We start from the raw sequence: 9,849 nt of genomic DNA, 5'->3' as shown, positions 1-9,849 counted from the left end.
ACGTGACACAGAACACTGGTGTGCGTAAAACAGTTGCACTTTCACCCACTGAATTAATGCAGTAGCAAAAGGAGCAGATGCTATGAGCCCTGCATTTTCAAGGTCCCTGTGTTAAATGCTGGCTCTATATACTGCACTTGCTCTATTGCGACAGTACAATATACTGCCTTCAATTTTTATGAATGACTGGGTGTTTAAGGTTAGCTTTTTTTTAAGCCAACTCGCCTTTAATCGGGGCTACTGTTTTTTTTAATTTTTTAAATAATTTTATTTTGTTTAACAAAAATATTAATGATAACAAATCAAATCATATATGCATATCATGTATCAATTGAAAATTAGATGCAAAACCATAATTTATTTCATTCAGGACATCACATTCTATAATTATATTAATTAAATAATTAAATCATAGTTTGTACTATGACCAAAACCAATTTTGAATCAAAAAATATACAATAATACATGTAAAATTCCCTTATATAAGATATTTTATACTTCCCTGATGTGATCATTTTGTTCTGTAATAGGATCCATAATCTGTAGTTTAAATTCTCCCTTACTTGTTTGTCAATAAAAATGAAAAAAAATCTCCCTACTATTCTACCGCCCCCCCCCCCCCCATGTCTAAATAAGGTTATCTGTATAGAATGTAAATATGAATGGAGTAATGGCCCAAGACAGGAAGTCCCCGGAGCATCCACACCACTTAAATCCTCAGGTTTTGATAATCCATGAATGGGCCCCACATCTTATCAAATTCAGATTTCGCATCTTTATTATATCTATTTTTTTCCAAACTCAAATAAGTCATGTAACTTACTGTTATTGTTTAGTTACTGTAACATGCACATGATGATTGTGGACAAGTCATTAAATAACCATTGAGCGGGTGAAACATCTTATTATTTTAACAGTAATTATTGGGAGTGCAGTATCTATATGATACTTAGACAACGCATAAATACAAAGGTACAGAATTTGAAACAGAAGGTGTTTTATTATTGTCAGCACGATTTAAATTGAATACTCGAGTGCATAAACTGCACATGCCATTGGCAATTTATATACGTTAGAGTAAATGTCTGCCCCGCTGAGTCCCTCTTTGCCCCTCTCTCCCTGTCTAAGACTACAGAGATTTTTGAGCAATTATTAACGAAGCTTTCTTTCATGGAGGCTGCACTGGATGACATGTCGAGAGAGTTTGGCCAACCTGTGTGTGTGCATAAATTAGATGAAGAAATTTGGCAAGCTCTGCAAATCAATTAATTCCATCGCTACATCAATGTTGTAGTGGAAATGAAGCAAGGAAGAGAATAAACAGCCAGCTATATGCTTATGAACCAGGGTACGGCTTGGGATCTGTCACATAATAAAGACAGAAAATCACAATGTACGTTAAATGTGGGTCCTGTCATAATTAGTTGAGGTGCCTTTCATAAAACCACTGAAGTCATAGGGTGGCATTCCCAAAGAAAATTCCACCTGGTCCCTTTGAGTAAACGAAGCACCCAACTTCCCCCTGCATCAGTGACTTCACCTTTTGTGTCCTTCATCGGATTTGCGACAGTACCTGATTCATTTGGTGATTGTGATGTGATCCCTGTAAATCTTCACCGCTTGATTTACCCTTGCCTGGGTTATGTGAATATTTCAATTCAAAAATTAAAAATCGTGGACAGAATCCTGAATTCTAAACTACAACGTATTTTTGTCTTTTCAATTCTACGTTCTTGCCTCCAGTGTACACACTTTGGTTAAGAATGCATTTTAACAATCTGTTCACTCACAAATGACCCATGCCTGTGTGTGCGATATTTAACCATGAGAAAATATTTTAGGTAGACTATACTTGTGTAAAGCAATTTTTAAAAATATATTTCACATGGTTAAGTATTACATGTTCAGTCATGGGTTTATGCATTTTAATATTTTTGTGTATTTTTTTAAAAATTGAGAAGGGTTGTTAGGTCCTGCGCTGCTCCTTCTACTTATGCAGAGTTTCTATATGCTTCCAATGCAAGGATTTGCACCTTTATAACATATACTACAGGCCCCACATTAGCTTAATCTGGCCCTTAACCCTCACCAAGCTCAAGAGGTGTGAGAAACCACAAGTCACTGTCACTTAGCTGTCTGTTGCCTCTCAGGTCAGTTCACCATAATTGTGGTGGTCTTTTAAAGTCATTGAAATTATTCCATAATTAAACTGTTGATGAAAAGTGGATAATAATCTACGAGTAGAAATGCAATGAGTATGTCATCCAAAAGTCAAAGCTCATTTAAAATATCACTCTAGTAAATTTCAAATTCAAAATTCTCAGTCTCTTTAAAAAAAATAGTTCAGTTATTCTGCTTTTGCTCATGAGTTCCTCAACCAAATCAAGTAAATATTTTTTTCAATTAAATGCATTTTTAATCAATGATCTGAAGCCACAAAAATATTTTTTCACCAGCAAATCCATCTCTCTCTCGCCCTATCTAGCGTCTGTTGTCACAAACAGAAACGTCAGGTGGCATTAAATTCAAAATTAAAAAAAAAGGTTTGATTTTCATCCCAATAACAAAAAAAAAAACCAATTTATGAAGCGTGAGGAAAGCTTATAGCTTATAGAAATTTATAGTATTGATGTATCTGGTGTAACTGTGACTGCATCTTTATATGGTACTGTAAAATCTCATATATCATGTATCAAAAATTCACCTCTCTCTGCTTAATGCAGACCTAATGTTTTACCTCTTAGGAACTCCACTTTCCACCAATGGGTAATGTAGTGCCCAATGGGTCTAGCAGGTGAGAAGGGTTGTTAGGTCCTGCGCTGCTCCTTCTACTTATGCAGAGTTTCTATATGCTTCCAATGCAAGGATTTGCACCTTTATAACATATACTACAGGCCCCACATTAGCTTAATCTGGCCCTTAACCCTCACCAAGCTCAAGAGGTGTGAGAAACCACAAGTCACTGTCACTTAGCTGTCTGTTGCCTCTCAGGTCAGTTCACCATAATTGTGGTGGTCTTTTAAAGTCATTGAAATTATTCCATAATTAAACTGTTGCAAATATGAAAAGTGGATAATAATCTACGAGTAGAAATGCAATGAGTATGTCATCCAAAAGTCAAAGCTCATTTAAAATATCACTCTAGTAAATTTCAAATTCAAAATTCTCAGTCTCTTTAAAAAAAATAGTTCAGTTATTCTGCTTTTGCTCATGAGTTCCTCAACCAAATCAAGTAAATATTTTTTTCAATTAAATGCATTTTTAATCAATGATCTGAAGCCACAAAAATATTTTTTCACCAGCAAATCCATCTCTCTCTCGCCCTATCTAGCGTCTGTTGTCACAAACAGAAACGTCAGGTGGCATTAAATTCAAAATTAAAAAAAAAGGTTTGATTTTCATCCCAATAACAAAAAAAAAAACCAATTTATGAAGCGTGAGGAAAGCTTATAGCTTATAGAAATTTATAGTATTGATGTATCTGGTGTAACTGTGACTGCATCTTTATATGGTACTGTAAAATCTCATATATCATGTATCAAAAATTCACCTCTCTCTGCTTAATGCAGACCTAATGTTTTACCTCTTAGGAACTCCACTTTCCACCAATGGGTAATGTAGTGCCCAATGGGTCTAGCAGGTGAGAAGGGTTGTTAGGTCCTGCGCTGCTCCTTCTACTTATGCAGAGTTTCCGATGCAAGGATTTGCACCTCCCAAATGCTGTCTCCCCATTCTGCAAATTCCCGCGAATCAATAGGGATGTTGCATTTGCTCAAGGAGTAGAACTTTGAATCTTTCCTCTCTTCACCAGGTAATTTCTTCCCATGAGAGCTCAAAATAAAATATTTGTTTTAGCAGATTAGTTTTGGGTTTGTGAACAACATAACCCGGTCAATGTAGCTGATGAGTGCAAATAACTGAGGATATTAGCCTGGGCAAAGGCACTGACATTATTTATCTTTCTAGTGATTTTGGAGAGTTGCAGAAACATTACTGCTATTTTTTCAGCACCTTCAGATGTCGAGTTGCCCAGGTCTCAGGAGCGTTTAGAAGGACAGGGTTCACAGCTGTCCAGAATCACTACCTGGGTGGGCAATAAAAATTGATAGCAAATACTGTCAGGGTAAATCAAGCAGGGGCACTGTGGATAATGTTATGTAGGATAACAGATCTTTGGAGGCCATTTCTCATTGATGATGTCAGATAATGTCAATGTGACAAAGACACATCAATCTGGCTCGATAATCCTGCCTCCATTTTGAAGTACAGGCAACCCTCATGTTACTATGGTGGTGGAGGGGGAAGGAGAGGGACACAGAGGCAGGGATCCTATAAGGTGGTCTGTGTTGTGATTTTCCATGACATGAATTTGCATCATCTGTGCATGTGTCAAGAAATGCAAAAAAAAAATTAAAGGCTTGTTGACTTTTTATCACAAATTCTGTGAGAGCAAATGTAATTCTGCAACTCAAACTTTTGGGTTGCAGTGATTTCTGAATTCTTTAAAGGCAAATTTCTATTGCTTCGTAATAGCCATAACATGTGGTCACTCGTACATGTTCTGTGGGGGTGGCTGCAGATGGGAGTGTGTGGAGGCATCTTCCCCCCCCCCCCCCCCACCCCATCACAGAAATGCTGAAACCAGTCGGGACACAACCATTGTCTTCTCTGCTTCTACTTAATCTAACAAGGATCCTATTCTACAAACTCATTAGGTAGCCAGATGATGTGTCTAATCCCTTAACCAAAGATAAAGAGACAATAATGTAATGTGAACTTCTATAGTCCTTAACATTGTACCACTTCTGCTGTTGCCCTGTCCTTTATAGCAACTAAATATATGCTCATTGTACATGTGTTTAATGCTGGCAAGGGAACATAAAATTATGAAAGGAGAATATTGTGTTAGCCCATTTGACCAAAATATGAATATTTACCGATCATTTGTGAGAAGTCTAGCTAATTTACTTCTTCCAGACCTCGAGGGAATGTCTTAATACTTCTAAGAACTATCTCAATCGAGGCTAAAAAATGAAAACTAGAATCTTTTTTGTTTATAATGGAGTCAATGAAAAATATAGTAAATTTGAATCACAATTATTGTTTTATTTTCCTCAGCTAACTCATCTCCTCCATGCAACCTGCAACCCTGATCTCAAATAATACACGGCAGGAATGTACCTATAGTGAGTACAGGGGGGAAGCTAGGTGTTACATTGTGAAAGATGTACTGAAATTAGTCATTCTGTTGATGTTTCTGATAATCAGAATTAAGTTGGTTAAAATCATATGACAATGAGAATGTAAAATAGATGAGCAAGCAAGCTGCAGAAGTAGGACTCAGTTAAATTCAAATCGGCGATAGGTGGTTATTTGGGGAGTTAAATACAAGAAGGAAACATCAAAGAAATGAAGGAAGGGACTGTAATTTGGAGTAACCTTGATGTTGTCCTCTTGATGTCCTGCTGGTGGCAGCAAAGAGCTTGTCTCCAAGATTTGCAACAAAAAAATGCACAGATTTCAGATTTATTGTCAGAGTACATACATGACATCACATACAATCCTGAGATTCTTTTCTCCTGGAAGCACGGCAGAGTTACCACTAATTAGTAGTGAAAAAAATAAACTGTACACATTGTTAAACATGTAAATAAAAAACTGTAAACAATGAATGTAAAGAAATTGACTGCAATGCAGAGAGAACAAAAAGAAAATCAATAAAGTGCACAAGTAAAAATCCTAAAATGAGACTCGGATTGACTGTGTTGTTGAGAAGTCTGATGGTGGAGGGGTAGCAGCTGTTCCTGAACCTGGGGGTGTGAGTCTTATGGCACCGATATACCTCTTTCCCGACGGCAGCAGCGAGAACAGAGCATGTGCTGGGTGGTGTGGGTCTTTGATGATCGCTGCTGCCCTCTGATGGAAGCTGAGGATGGAGACAACAGGACGTCAACAGGAAGAGCATGATATGAAACAAATCATTTCAATGTAACCATATAACCATATAACAATTACAGTACGGAAACAGGCCATATCGGCCCTTCTGGTCTGCACCAATTTAAGTGAACTCCACAAATCCCACAGAATGTGGGAATAAGCTATTTCCCAGCCTGGCTCTCGTGATTTTGATGGTCCTACCTGGTGGTAGCAGGTTGAAGATGATGTAGGAAGATACGGTCTTAACCAGGTAAAGAAGATTCATATTTGTCTATGTCTTACTGAGAGTATCAACACATCTTATTCATATAGCACAGAAACAGGCTCTTTGGCCCATCTTGACTATGTCAACCAAGTTGTTTACCTGAGGTAGTCCCATTTGCCTGCATTTGGCTCATATTCCTATCAATGTACCTAGATGCTTGTTAAACATTATAATTGTACCCACCTCTACCATTTCTTCTGGCAAATTCATTCCATATCACTTCTACCCTCTGTGTGGAAAGATTTGCCCCTCGGATACCTTTTAAATCTTCCTCCTCTCACCTATGTTGATAGTATCATGCAAATTCCCATCTTACACAATTCCTGTGAACATCAGCATCCTCATTTGCCACCTGCTACCTATCTCTCCTCGATTGTCACAAAATTATTCTCTGGGCTGCAAGGGTCTATCGTTCTACCTTCACTAAATGGATTGCATCACTGAATAAACAAATATCTGCAACCATAGGACTGTCTTATCATCCTTTGTAAAAAGCATTGCAAAACCCAAGTGAGAGGGAGAAGGTGCTCACCAGATTGCCACAGATGGTACATTTGGAAGTAGAAAGGACAAGATATCTACAGCATCCTATTAAATGAGGAGCTTCCAGGATCTGAAAAATCAGATCACACTAGGTCATGTTTTTATATTTGCAATAGGAAGTGAAGTATAATTTTCGTAAGAGGAATTGCAGGATTCTTACTGTTTCAGTGATTATTTATAAATATTTACTCATACTTCTGCAGCATTCCTATGTGGAGATGGCCAAAGTTGATTCGTCTGAAAGGATGATTTAGCCCAAAGCTGCTTTTCCCCACCATTTTTCTGCACTAATTGCCATTTAAGATACTTCTACATTGAAAGGTCTAGTTAGATATTGAACAGCTCAAGGTTTGCAAGTGAGCAAGAGAAGATATTGGAACAAGAGACACTAAAAGGAGAGTATATGATTAAGATGGATTCCAGATTGTGGGAGTATAATTGAAGAGCCACAGAACTGCTGTATCTAACTAAGTGGCATTCCAACTATTCTCATATTGAGATAGGGAGGAACCAAGCTCAATCCTCAAAGGATCAATTTATAATTTTCATTAAGGTCACTACAAGTACCAGAAGTATGGTTGTTAAATCTGCTACTGACAAATACTGATAGGAAAAAGACTCTAGCTGAGTACATAAAGAGATTATAAATGGATATAAACAGGGCAAATGGAGGGAGGTGGGGCAGAGACCTGGAAAAATGAATACAATTAACTCTGTTTCTCTTTCCACAGATGCTGCCTGAAATGGTAGGTACTTCCAGCATTTTATGTCCTTGTTTTTCCAGTCATGCTTAGATTTTTAGCACCGGCGGTCAAAGATCTGGTCCAGGTAAGCAACTAAACATTGCAATCCTAGCTATGAGCAAAGCCAACAACAATCTTCTCCTCCTTGGGGGAAAAAAAATATCCAAGTGTGAGCACATTTTTCCTTAACTTGGGAGCAGTAAATCTTAGACAGGCATCATCAGACACATCATAAAACCTGAAGATGATTTCATTTCAGAGCTGTACTTTAAGGTGTTGAATGGTAGATTTAATAAGTTCTGGCATCAGGAACCTCAAATTAATTTCTTCTTTGGAAAGTAGGAAATGTGTAATGTTGTAGAAAGCTCACGCTCAGCTAAAAAAAAATTACTGTCACCGCAGATTGGATAGGATGTGGTAAGTTTGGAAAAAGTGCCATGACCTTTTTAATAGATCTGTTTAGTGAAATAAGAAAATTTTTTAATAATTAAAGTTTGTTCTGATTTTTCTGATTTTATAATTTTATAATATTTCATCAAACATTGTGTTCATATGCATCCAGCAAAAAAATAAGGTTTGGTTTTAATTTAATTTGGTTGAATTTGTCCATTAAAGATGGCTGATCATTAAGAACTCAAGTAATATTTAAAGAATGATTTGATTAATTTGCTGGAAAATGTTCAGACGAATGAAACAATCTTAACACTATTATGTTCCCCAACAAAAAGATCTGCATTTTCCTGACCAGGTTTTTTTTTAGTGTAGCAGAACTGTCTGAATATAATTAACACTTGAGTACATCCTCTGGCAACCACATACCATCATGGCTACTGTTGAAAAGAGAGGCTGCAAAGGCAAAGGAGAGACTCCAACTCTTCCAAGTAAGATATGAAGGGCCTATGAGCAGAAATTTGGGGATTGAGAAGACTTCCTGGGTCTGTGATGATACGCTGTGGTACATCACTCGGCCAACAGGTGGCCTAGAGACACGGCACCCGGCCTAATGACATCGACCACCAGGTGGGCCCAGAGGGCCCATGGTATAAAGCTGAGGTCCCAACCGTGTGCTCTCTCTCTCTCTCTCTCTCTCTCTCTCTCCCCCCGCCCCCCCCCCCCAGGATCACACTGTGAACACAGCTAGCAGCCAACTAGATATTTATGTGAGTGGAATAAAGCTGTGTTGCCCAAACAGTACCGTGCCTGTGTTTTCCTTTGGCACAGCCTGCCACAGGGTCATCATTAAAAGCCTGAGAGGAGTGGATGGTAGAGTGTCAGTCAGGACTAAGAAATTCTGCACTGTAGTGCAATATAATTCTGTACCCAAATAATAAGTATAGAAAGAACTTGCATATGTAAATGTTGCCCTCAAACCTACTTTCAGTACAAAGCAATATTCCATAAGCAGCAATGTGAGGTTTTCATAAGAATTTTGATCTTTAAAAATCCATCGCAAAAGGGGTGACGAAGACCACGGCATTAAAAAAAATCTGTAAAATGTCCCCTCTTACCATGCTTTTTATTGCCAAGTAAGTGGTTCTTCCAAGTATGACAAATGTCCAACCTCTGTCCTTTGAATTCAAGGTTGAGGTGTTTACCAGATTTATGCTGTGTTGTAAAGAAAATATGAGATTAAACGAGAAGTCTGCAGAGGCTGGGGTTGAGTGCATTTCCCAAAATGTGCTGGAGAAACTGACCAGGTCACATAGCAGGAAGTAAAGGGTAACCAAAGTTTCGGGTAAAATATTAGCCACTTGGTTAATGAATTACTACTACCATTAAGATAGAAATAAAACATTATGTTCTACAATGTTGTATATTGTTTGGATTGTTGCTAAGGAAGGAAAATTTCTTCAATTTAAAAATGTAGGATTTCAATTATAAAATGCCTGGTAATCGTACTTTTATTAAATTCCCCGAGGCAAATGTTTGTTCTGTTTTTGTTTGCTTTTGCTAAGCCAGCAAATTTCTTTTTAGGTGTTTGAATGAGTCATGCATTGCTCATGACTTCTGAATCAGCGCAGACAGCTGCCTTTTACATTCTGGGCTTCCGAAAGTTTCCTGTGAGAGGATGTGGACTACAAGACACTAATCATAACCTGTCAGTCAGATATGCAGGAGAGACGACTGACTCAGAGATTAGAAAGCATAACATGGAGAATAACATGCTTGTTTAGCACAGTATACGAGAATCTATTCTGGGAGTCATCTGACCGAGTCATTGCCAGAAAATACTTTGAAAATTGGACGAGTCCAAATAGGAATTGAGACAGCTAAGACTATAGCCTTCAATCATACATGTGAAGCAAAGCGATTCATTGACTGAAGTGGATCACCCAAAGGAAATTACAGTATTCTCTTCAG

General features: G+C 37.8%; 1 long non-coding RNA gene across 1 annotated transcript; it reads right to left on the bottom strand.

Moving 5' to 3' along the window:
• Positions 1–5,510: 5,510 nt before the first annotated feature.
• LOC138762945 (uncharacterized) lies at positions 5,511–9,182 on the bottom strand. The gene is made up of 2 exons (XR_011357253.1): positions 8,997–9,182; positions 5,511–5,926 (listed from the first exon to the last, which is right to left on the bottom strand). It is a non-coding gene; the product is annotated as an uncharacterized lncRNA (long non-coding RNA).
• Positions 9,183–9,849: the final 667 nt, after the last annotated feature.

The sequence above is a fragment of the Narcine bancroftii genome, chromosome 5 (assembly GCF_036971445.1).
Source record: "Narcine bancroftii isolate sNarBan1 chromosome 5, sNarBan1.hap1, whole genome shotgun sequence".
Lineage (NCBI taxonomy): Eukaryota > Metazoa > Chordata > Chondrichthyes > Torpediniformes > Narcinidae > Narcine > Narcine bancroftii.
The sequence above is the reverse complement of the archived record's forward strand: the minus strand, read 5'-3'. Positions and strand labels throughout refer to the sequence as shown.